Here is a 12115-nt window from a genome sequence, read left to right on the forward strand (position 1 = left end):
GAACTGAAATTTTCTAAGAACCAAACAGGTACAAGTACAATGCTCCTCCCAGAAAGGGATTTGAGTTTTACACAGTTGAGCTACCCAGAACAAGGAAGAATGGCTATAGTTATCTCTGATTCAGAAAACAAAGCTGATGAAATTTCAACTTCTCTGTCTCAGACTTCTATCTGGCTCTCTCACCCTGTATCTATATCCCATTCCTCATTTCTTTGAGAATCTGTGTCTTTTCTTTATTTGATGAACATTCTAAAAGAAACCGGTTTTCCAAGGTATAATTCATAGTGTATGTATCCATGAGGGGATTAAAAGTAGCAGAGTGAGATTATGGATACCCAAGGGTATACAGAATGAAGGAGACTTTATGTGCTGTGATTCTTTCTCAAATGAGAGCTGAAGTGGGATAAGAAAGATTTTATATAGCTCCCCAAAAGCAGTGAGAAGATTAAATAAATTCTGGTCTGGGTAGAGAATGAGCCAGCTGTGGCTTTCTGGTAGGAATAAGCTTGGTAAATAAAAATAAAAATAAAAGAAAGCTTCTTTAGCAGTGGCCTCAAGCAACTTTAATTTGCTCTTTCCCCCATCTCCCACCTCTATTAGAGCTAATTTGAGAGCTCCTTGCTCCTAGGCCCAACTCCCATCCCAGAAATAATGTGATACAGGGAAGTTTCAACCCACAGAGATACCTGAAGGGAGGCATTAGGAAGGAGCAGCTCTGAGCATCAGAAAGAAGGAGCTAAAGAGAACTGGCTAGATAACCTTCTACCCCCAACCACAAACTATGTAACCTTATATAAATTACTAATTTCTCTGGTCCTTATTTTCCACAGACTGAGGGGAAATATCTCTAAAGTTCCTTTCAAATTTATAATCTTTGATTTCTAAGACTGAATTGGCTGAATGTATCTTCTACACCACTTCCAAGGTGTGTGTTACTTTTCTTCCCAAAAGGCAGTAATAGCTTCTTATTACTTCTAAAATAAAATACAAATTCCTAGGTCTGGCATTGAAAGTCCTTCCCAGCCTGACTTCAGTTTACCTTTCCAGATTTATGGTAATGTTCTCGGTGGTTTTCTGGAGGTCTTTAGGACAGCCTTCCTTTCAGCAGAGTAAGTAATCACCACGAGAATAGCCAGGTGTGAAAGTCCAAAAGTCTTTATTGTCTCCTTCTCCTGGTGCTCAGCTAACTTTCTTGTGGCCTTCTGAGGTGATTGGTTTCAATGGAGAAAATGCAGGAGGACAGGCCAGCCACCACAGGGTGTGAGATGAAGTGAATCTGAGTCCAAGGGTTTGTGCTTCAGCCTCCAGCCACCACAAAGGTGGGTGATGGAATGAATCTGTCTCTGCCTCCTTTGGCTGAGGTTCCTAGCTTATATGCTCTACACTGAGTATAAACCAATCATTATATCACTAGGAAACCATTATTTGTTGTAAGATTAAATCAATCATACTGAACTTAGAGAACCATTAAGTACCATGATAAACTAAATAACCATTGTCTTCATCAATTCCACTGATTTAACACCTTGTAAGAATCCTTGTTTCAGAGTTCTGGCCCATAACAATTTATTACATATTACTGCCCTTCACAGCTTCTGTAGTTCACTAAACTATTCTATTTTCAGCCTTCTACTCATTTTGTTTCATTAGATCTTTGCATATAAGATGTACTCCATACCTAGAATGTGCACACTTCTCATTTCCACTTCTTAGAATCTCTTATCTCCTTCAGAGATCGCTCAAATGCCACTTCCTAGATGGGGACTTTTCTGATGTTAACCTCAACCTGAAATTTACCTTGTATATAGCTACTTATATGTGTACATCTTATTTTCCCCATTATAATTCCCTTTTGAGGACAGAAATTGTTTTTTTTTTTTTTTTTTTTTTTTTTTAATCTTAGTGTCCCTAAATCCAGGTGCAGTATATAGGGACTTAAATGCTAGTTGACCCACCATAGATTCAATCTAAGCCTTAAGCCTACCTCAGGACCTAAGTCATTCTTTCTCTCCATGTATCTTTAATTTTCTTTTTAATTGACTCCTCATTGTTTATCAGGTCTCTAAGAAGAAAAAGAAAAGAGAAAAAAAAAAAGACAAGAAAAAGCATTACATAGGGTCTTTACTCTGCCTAGTCTATCTAACTTCCTTCTCATCTCCTCTTTTAAATGTTATACATCTTAAAAAAAAAAAAAAAAAAAAAAAAAAAAAAAAGTCTGCAGCCAAAACCTCCACATCTTCACTATCTATAGCTTCCTCAATATCTGACAATCTGGGATCTGTCTTTAATACTACTGAAACTAATTTCTCTAAGGTTACAAATGGCCTAGTCACTAAATGCAAAAATATTTCAAAATTCACACCCTCATCTTTCTTTTTGTATTCTTAAACACTCCCTTTCTCCTCCCTTGACTTCAGAGATGTCAATTTTTCTAGTTTTCCTTTCTATTCTTTCTTCTCTATTCCTTTTGCTGTCTGCCTATGCATTTTTCAGCCCTCTAGTTCCCAAGGTTCTGTCCTTGGTCTACTTCTCCCAATTCTCTCTTACTTAGTAATCTCATTCACTACCATGGTTTTAACTGTTACTTCTGTGTAGATGATTTCCAAATCTGTCCTGAATTCTTTTCTGTGCCCTAGACCCATTTCTCCAATTACCTATGAGGCATTTCCATCTGGATGACTCACTAGTATCTCAAACTTAATATGCCCAATATATCCATTTCCTTTTTTTGGCACATGAAACAGCAAATCAATTATGTACAATTTGCTGTTCCTTTTAAATATATCATATTTAATGTGTAAATTTCTTTTTATTCCCTTTTGCTTTTTCTCCCCTCACCCCTGACCTACAGATGGCTACTATTAAACACAAAGATGTATGTAAAATTATTCTGTACATGCTTCTATTCATCAGGTCTTTCTCTGAATACAGATGGCATCTTCCTTTTTATGTCCTTTATATTTAAATTGGATATTTAGTCATTCAAAGTCATCCTTGAAACAATATTGCTATTACTATATGCAATATTCTTTTGGTTCTGTTCATTGTACATTACTTTCCCTTTAACACACTCTGACTTCAATTTTTGTTAAGAGGATAAACTTTCATGCAATTTCTATGTTCAAAACTTTGAGGCTATATTTCAAACTCAGTATTCTTTCACCTCTTATCCAATCAGTTCCAAAGCCTGTGGATTTCAGCTTCACAATATTTCTAACATCCATCACCTCCCCTCTATCCTTACTTCTACCTTGCTCTTAAAGACCTTAAACATTACTAACCTGTACTATTGTGATAGGGAATAGGTCTTCCCTCCTCTATTTTCCTTTCTCCAAAATGTCTTTTGGGGGATTGCAGGAATAATCTTCCTTAAACATAAAAATGGTTATATCTTTGTCTATTCAAATATCTTTAATGGCTTCCTATTATCTGAGGAATATTCAAATTTCTTTCCTGGCCTTCAAGATTCACCATAATCTCATATTATACTACTTTTCCTGCTCTATTTAATGTTATTTTAATCACTGTCCTTTATGCCCTAGCCAAATCGAACTATTTTCTTCATGAGTATTACCTCAGAATGTTTCCTGCATTTCCAAATGCCTGGTAAATCTTCCACCCTCTCACCTTCATCTGTTTAATTCTTATCCACCTTTTAAATCCATTTTAAATGACACTTCCTCCACAAAACATCTCTGATCCTCCAGATCAGTAATAACCACCCCACCTGCCAAGCCTGAGTGAACTCCCCATTAATATGGAAGCATATTAAAAATCTCCTTTTGAGTTCAATTAAAAATGTTAATAAATAAATATTTCTCCAGTCTGAAGTTCTTTTTTCTCCTTTTTTAGGTATAACCCTTTTCTTTCAGGAATTGTTTTTAAAAGGTCAAGAACAAAGTTAAGAACTTAGAAAATAGACTGAGAGTGATAATCAAATTTAGAAAGAGAAGTAGTTCTTCTCTAATCACCTGATTCCTTAAAGGGAATTATGATCCACCTAAATGTCAGTAACCCTTTTCCACATTTCCTGAACAGATTACTAATAACAAGAGCTAATTACATCACACTCCAGGCTCTATGCTAAATCCTTTACAAATATTATTTCATTTGGTCCTCACAACTCTCTTAGGAGGTAGATGCTGTTATTATCCCCATTTTACAGATGAAGAAACTGAGGCAGATAGAAGTTGAGTGGCTTACACAGGGGTTCCCTAGTCAATAAGAATATGAAGCCATGTTTGAATGAGAGTTTTCTTTAGTTCTGATTGTGCCTCATTAAGGTATTTATCAGAGTCTCATTGATTATTCCTGGTCACTTGAGACTATCTGGGGGAGAGATGATGAGGGGTGTGGTCAAAGAAGGATGGAGTAAAATCAAAGATATCTTAATTAAAAGTCTAACAGTTTTGTGCATCTTTTCACCAAAGAGAGGATTCAAATCAATTCCAATTGACTTGTGATGGAGAGAGTTATATGCATGCAGAAAGAACACTGTGGAGACTAAATATGGATCACAAAATAGTATCTTTACCTTTTTTATTGTTGTTTGCTTGCTTTTTTAAAAATCTGATTTCTCTTGTGCAAATGTGGAAATATGTATTATTTAAGAGTGAATATTGAAAACTATCTTTATATGTATTTTGAAAATAAAAAATATTATTTAAAAAAAGTCAAATGGTCTTATCTCAATCTTCATAAGTCTGCAGTCTGACATAGATCACCTTCTTCTTGCTAATCTCTTCTCTCTTTTCATTTTATTCTCTTCTGTTTGTCCTCTTACCTTTTAAGACCTCTATATTTTTGTCTTCTTTGCTGAACTTTCATTTAGCTCAAGCCCACTAGGTATCCGCCAAAGATTTGTTTCTGACCCTTTTCTTCCTTTTTTTCTTCTTTTTTTAGATCCAAAATTCAAATTTTGTTTAACTAGTTGTTGTTATTCTTTATATATATACATATATATATGCATATATATATATATGCATATATATATATATATTTTATTTACCAGATATATGCATGGGTAATTTTATAGCATTGACAATTGCCAAACCTTTTATTCTAATTTTTCCCCCCTTTACTCCCCACTCCAGATGGCAGGTTGAGCAATACATGTTACATATGTTAAAGTATAAATTAAATACAATATATGTGTACATGTCCAAACAGTTGTTTTGCTGTACAAAAAGAATCGGACTTTGAAATAGTGTACAATTAGCCTGTGAAGGAAATAAAAAATGCAGGTGGACAAAAATAGAGGGATTGGGAATTCTATGTAGTGGTTCATAGTCATCTCCCAGAGTTCTTTCTCTGGGTGTAGCTGGTTCAGTTCATTACTGCTCTATTGGAACTAATTTGGTTCATCTCATTGTTGAAGATGGCCACATGCATCAGAATTGATCATCATAGAGTATTGTTGTTGAAGTATACAACAATCTCCTGGTTTTACTCATTTCACTCAGCATCAGTTCATGTAAGTCTCTCTAGACCTTTCTGAAATCATCCTGTTGATGACCCTTTTCTTTCTAAACAATCTTCCTTATTAATCAAATCATTTCCCAAGGATTCAATTTTTTTCTCTGAATATGATTCTCCTATCACTATCCAGCCTTAACCTCTTCTAACATCACAAATTGGGGTTAAATTTCAAATCACTAGAAAAATAAAATTATTTTACCCTCCTACTTTATCAACTTACTCAACTCCATTCTATTCCTTCATTTTACATGAGATGGTCACACTCATGGTGTTGTTATTACCTACTCACATGATCAAGATCTCTGAAACCCCTTATTATTCTATCTTTCCCTAAAATTTAATCGTCTTCAACATATTCTACTTTCTCACTATGACCTTTACTCTCTCCACTCCTCAGTTCTTTCCCAGGCCTTGACCTTTGCTCTGACTTCACTTTTCTACCTTTCTCATCCCAAACCTGTAGTAAAGCAGTTCAGTTTTACTCTATATTGGACAATTCAAACTCTACATGTTCAAACAGAACTTATTTCCCCCTGACTCTCTTTAACCTCAAATCCCTCCTTTAGTAAACTTTTCTATTACTATCAAGGGCATTTCCATCCACCCAGTCACCTACCTCCTAAACCACAGGGACAACCTAAACTTCTCACTTGTACTCACTCTGCATATCCAATTTGTTGTCAAGTATCATTGCTTCCACCTTCATATCTCTCATCTAAACTTTCTCCTCTCCATTCACACAGATTTCACTCTAATATAGACCTTCTTCACTTCAGACCCAGACTTTGGAATAGTCTTTTATTTAGTCACCCAGATTCAGATCTCTTCCCCACTGCAGTCTTAGCTTCTCAAATGATCTTCCAATAGCATAAGTATTGTTATATTAGCACTCACTCAAAAAATGCCTGCGTCTCAATAGCCTATCCACCTCCAGAATCAAATATAAATTTTCATTTGATTCATAATACCTTTCATGACTTTGCCACTTCCTATCTTTCCATTCTTCTCATGTCTTATATCTCTTCAACAAATTCTAATATCCAGTGATTCTGTCTTTCTTATTCCTTAAACATAAGACTCCATGTCTTAGTTATGTGCCTTTTCACCATCCTGGAAAGTTCCCTCTGTTATCAGGAATGTTTTCCTTCTTCATTTTCACCTTCTGGTTTCCTTGACCTACCTCAACTCTACCTTCTGCAAGAGGCCTTTTCCAGTCTTCCCCCTCCTCCATACATCCACTCCCCAATTAATGGTGTTCAGTCATTTTCAGTGATGTCCAATTCTTTGTAGCCTATTGGGGGTCTTCTTGTCAAAGAGACTAGAGTGGTTTGTCATTTCTTTCTTCAGCTCATTTTAAAAATGGGGAAATTAAAGCAAAAAAGAGTAAATGATTTGCCCAGGGACATACAACTAGTAATTATCTATGATCAGATTTTTTTTCTGTCAAATAATGTTTTTGTTTGTTTGTTGTTGCTTTTTTATATATGTAATAACTTTTTATTTTTCCAAATTTATGCAAAGACCTTTGCAAAATCTTGTATTCCATATTTTTCTCCCTTCTTTTCCTCTCCCTTCTAGACAGCAAGTAATCTGATACAGGTTAAATATGAGCAATTCTATAGTCATCATTCTGCACAAGGAAAATCAGATCAAAAGGGAAAAGAAAAAAAATAAGCAAGCAAAGAAACAAACAACAAAAGATGAAAATACTATGTTTTAAACCACATTCAGTCTCCAAGGTTCTCTTTCTCTTTATGTGAAATGGCTTTTTCCAACCCAAGCCTATTTGGAATTGCCTTGGATCACCTCATTGTTGAAAAGAGCTAAATTATAGTCAGATTTTAATTCATGAAGATGAATCTTCCTGGTTCCCTGTCCAATGCTCAATCCATGCAGGTGAATACTTTCTGTGATTTCTTTCCATTTACATTGTATATTGATAATACTATAATGGTTTGGCAAAATATATGTGAGAGGGTACACAATAGATGGCTTAGAATAGATTTTCAGACTGGGAGAACAGATTTTGTAGGAAAAAACTAGTTTAGAAAAAGAAAAAGTAAAAGAAAGAAATGAAAGTCACTGATTTGTTGGCTAAATGGCATAGTAGATAGTATGCCAGATCTGGAGTCAGGAAGACAAGAGTTCAAATACTGCCTCAGACACTTGTGACTCTAGGTAAGTCAATTAACTTCTGACTGCCTCACTTTCTTCATCTATAAAAGAGATAATAATAGCACCTATCTCCCAGGGGTTCTATGAGGATAAATGAGACATTTATAAAGTCCTTTGCCCATCTTAGAATGCTATATAAAATGTTAGTTATTGTTGTTATTATTATTGTATCTGATGGTGAATATAGAAAGCCTCTAGGGAGAGAATTTAAAGAAAGAAATATGTGTTAAAGGTTTGCAAAAGTTAGAATTGCAAAGATTCTCACTCATTAGTTAATTTATCTGAATGATAAACATGAAAGAAATATGGAAAGATAATGGATCAATGAACTTGAATAGGGAAAAGAACATCTTTATTTCAATGTAATTAGTTTCCCTCATAATCTCATATATTTTATTTTATTTAGTTTAAATATGACACCGAAAAAGGTTAAGAAATCCTGTTTTAAAGGCAATTCCTATATAGAATAAGAAGAAATCAATAGATGACCTCAAATTCCTTCCCAACTCCACAATTCTATTATTCTGTTATTCAGAGGACAAAATGTCTCTCTGGGTTCTTGCATTCAACATTTACATTTCTTGTTGATTTAGACCTTCAATTTTGACCTTCACAGGCATTGAGGAAAATCAGATTGCAGTAATTAGAATACTGTAGTAACACCATTTAAAACTGTGGCTTGATTAGTTCATTAGCTTAGCAAATCATAATTTCAGCTACTAAGAATTTAAAACTGATTTCATTTTAGTTATATGATGTTATTCTTTTTTGCCCCCTAAAGATAACAGAAATATTTGCAATATAATATACTGAATTCATTTAAAGTGTTATTAAGGTTTTTTTTTCAAGATGAAAAAAGACTTTTAAAAGAATCAAATTTGTTTTTAAGGAAAATTTGTATTTTCTAAAAAATAATGATTAGGAATGTTCACTTATATATTATGCAAAAAATTGCATGAGACCACCATGTTAGGCTGCTACTTGTAATTTCTCTGAGCAAATCCTTGTTGTATTTCCATTTTTAGTTTGTTACCTGAAATAAAGAGATCTGTGTGACTCCAAGGTTATAAATAAAACTCTTGCTAAAAATATAAAACATTTTTCTGATGGGCTTTTTGTATGTCTTTCTATAGTTTTAATTTTTCCCTCTATTTACTAATTCTCATAAATGTTTTTCATGAGCATTTTCATTCCTTCACTAGAAATATAAAGGCATAAGCATATAAAAGTTTTAAGACAAAATAAAATACGGTATTGTATATGGAACTTTTATGTATTACAAAGGATACTAGATGGTATGATAGGGTGCCAAGCCTGAAGAAAGGAAAATTGATCATTCTCAGTTCAAATGTAACCTCAAACACTACCATCATCCTGAGCAAATCAATTAACTCTGTTTGTCTCCATTTCCTCATTTGTAAAATGAGCTGGAGAAGTAAATGGCAGTACCTTTGCCAAGAAAACCACAAATGGGGTCACAAAGAATTGGACACAATTGAAAAATGACTGAACAACAATACAGCTCAGAAAAGGCATGAGGATTATCACCTGAGTTTAGCCATTCAAATTTCTCTCCCCTCAACTCTGAAATTAGCCCCAACTCAATACATTAAGATGATGATAATCAAGTAACTAAAAATACAAGGCAAGAGAGCAAGAATATTTTAGGTTTTGAAATAGAGATGTGAAAAAGAAAATGCATTTTACTAAGGAACACCTTAATTTTTCCACATGAAGAATAATGACTGCAAAGTTAAATACTGGAATAGGTAAGCAGTGGGAGTTTCAATATCATTTTCCCCTGGATATTTAAAAAGAGAAGAGAAATATTTATCTGTCCTGAAAATAATTGGCTAATAAGCTGTCTGAAGATAGAATGATGAACTACTTGATCTCTGTATTCTTTTCAGCTTTATGTTGCTATGGCAGACAAGTCAGAGGATTAGCTGTTTTCAGAGTTTGAACACCAAAATTCAGCTAAATCTTAACTTCTTATTTTTAGCACTCTGTGTTTAACATCTTTGTCTATTCCATGGATTATAGTTAAAATATCAAAAACCGTGTCAAATTATTGATTTTTATGAGAAAAATTACTACTAATAACAGCTAGCACTTATATAGCACTTTAAAGCTCTTTGTAAATATTACATCATTTGATCCTCACTACTCTGGGAGATAAGTATTATTATTAAAGCATGGGATGGAGATGAAGAAAAGGAAGATCGCAAATTCTCTTTTGGATATGGAGTTTGGGGCTGGATAAATGGATCTGAGATTCATTATAGAGATGATGATTGAATCCAGGGTAATTGATGAAATCACTAGATTGGAGATTATAGATAGAAAAGAGGACCCAGGACAGAGCCTTGGAGAACATTGTTGAGTAGGCAAAACTTAGTGAAGATCCAGCAAAGGAAAATGAGGAATGATCAAGAAGAAGTAGGAGAGAAATGTCATGGAAACTTAGAATGATGAAAGTATCCAGGAGGTGATCAACAGTGTTAAAGAATACAAGAAAGATCAAAAAGGATCAAGACATAGAAGAGGTCACTAGATTTGACCACTGAGATTGAAGAAGAGATCCTGAAATTCTAAAACTCCTTGAAAGAGAAAAATCTCTTAACTCTTGCTTCAGTGAGGGACCCCACCCGAGAAGAAACAAGATAAACAGCTTCATTTCAGTTATCTAGGTGGGGTTGGTTCAGTCCTGAGTTAGAAGAATTCCAATCCTATTCAATTAAAGAAACTCATTTACTTCTATTCAAATTCAGCTCAAGCTGAAACCCAGCTTGTAGCCAAACTCCTATTATAAAAGCGCCAATCTAAAATCCTCTCTTTGCAGAGGTTTTAAACATGCTATGCCAAGGAGCCTCTGCCCACTGGAACGATATTCTTTTCCAGTGATACCCTCTCTTTATCCTCACCTATTTCCCTTACGAGACTTTATGCCTCTGTCAGGATTTCTAACCTTACTTCCCAATCACTATAATAAACCTCTTTTATCAATCTAGGTTTTTGGGTCTGTAAATTCCTTTACAGGGAATCTCTGTGCCGCCAGAAGGGGGGTTCCCCAAACTCCCTACCCTTGTGCCAAATCCCAAGGGGATGCAGGGGAGTCAACCCTCTCCATTTGGTTCCCTGAATCCCGAACCTGCCACTAGACTTTATCATTTAACTCCCTGACCACCAGAAACTCTAATCTCATTTTGGTTCCTTAAATCTAGACCTTATCATTTGGTTCCTATGAAAAGGAACCCCAAAACCTAAACCTCATCATATTTTTGGTTCCCTGACCTTGAAAACTAGACTTCCCCTCATCGTATTTTTGGTTCTCTGACCTACTGGAACCCCGAAAAACTAGACAACCTCATCAAGATGATTGGTCACAAAGATAGTTTCATTTGAGTGATGAGACTGGAAGTTAAATTGCAGAGGGTTTAAAATCAATGCAAAAATGATCCAGACATTCTGGAGAGCAATTTGGAACTATGCCCAAAGGGCTATCAAACTGTGCACACCCTTTGATCCAGCAATGTTTCCACTGAGCCTGTATCCCAAAGAGTTCATAAAAAAGGTAAAAGGACCTCCACATATATAAAAATGTAGCAGCTCTTTTTGCAGTGACAAGGAGCTGGAAACTGAGTAGATGCCCATCAGTTTGGGAATGGCTGAATAATTTATGATATATAAAAGTAATGGAATATTATTGTTCTATAAAAAATGATGAACAGGATGATTTTAGAAAGATTTGGAAAGATTTACATGAACTGACACTAAGTGAAACTACAAAATCAGGAAAACATTGTACACAGCAACAGCAAAATTATGCAATGATCAGCTTATGACAGACTTGCTTCTTCAGTAATCCAAGGCAATCCCAGTAAACTCTGGATGGAAAATGCTACTCAAATACAAAGAGAGATCTGTGGATACTGAATGTAAATCAACATGTTATGATCACTTTTTTTTTCTTTTTCTTGGTTTTTTTCCCCTCTTTTGTTCTGATTTTTCTCTCTCAACATGATTCATTAGGAAATATGTAAAAAAAAAATTAATGTGTATATGTAACCCCCCCAAAAGTTGTTTCTACATGTAACTGAAGAAAATAAAAATTAATAAAAATAAACTGCTTTAGGGGAAAAAAATTAAAATCAATGCAAAGAGAAAGCACATTTAGAATCAAATGAGAGGGAATGAAGTTCTGAGTACAAATGGCTTTCTCAAGGACTTTAGCCAGGAAGAATAAATGGCAGGGCAGGTAGGATCAAATAAATTTTGGTTTTGTTTTTGTTTAGGGATGGGGAAAACACAGACCTGTTTGTAGATAGCAGGGAAGGAGCTGATAGATAAAAGAGAAATTAGAGATTGCCAAGAGAATGGAGCAGACAGCGGGGATGTTTTGCTGGAGATGGAAGGTGATGCCATCAAGGGTTCATGCCAAGGAGTGTGTCCTGGTAATGCT

Source organism: Sminthopsis crassicaudata, chromosome 3, assembly GCF_048593235.1.
Source record: "Sminthopsis crassicaudata isolate SCR6 chromosome 3, ASM4859323v1, whole genome shotgun sequence".
Lineage (NCBI taxonomy): Eukaryota > Metazoa > Chordata > Mammalia > Dasyuromorphia > Dasyuridae > Sminthopsis > Sminthopsis crassicaudata.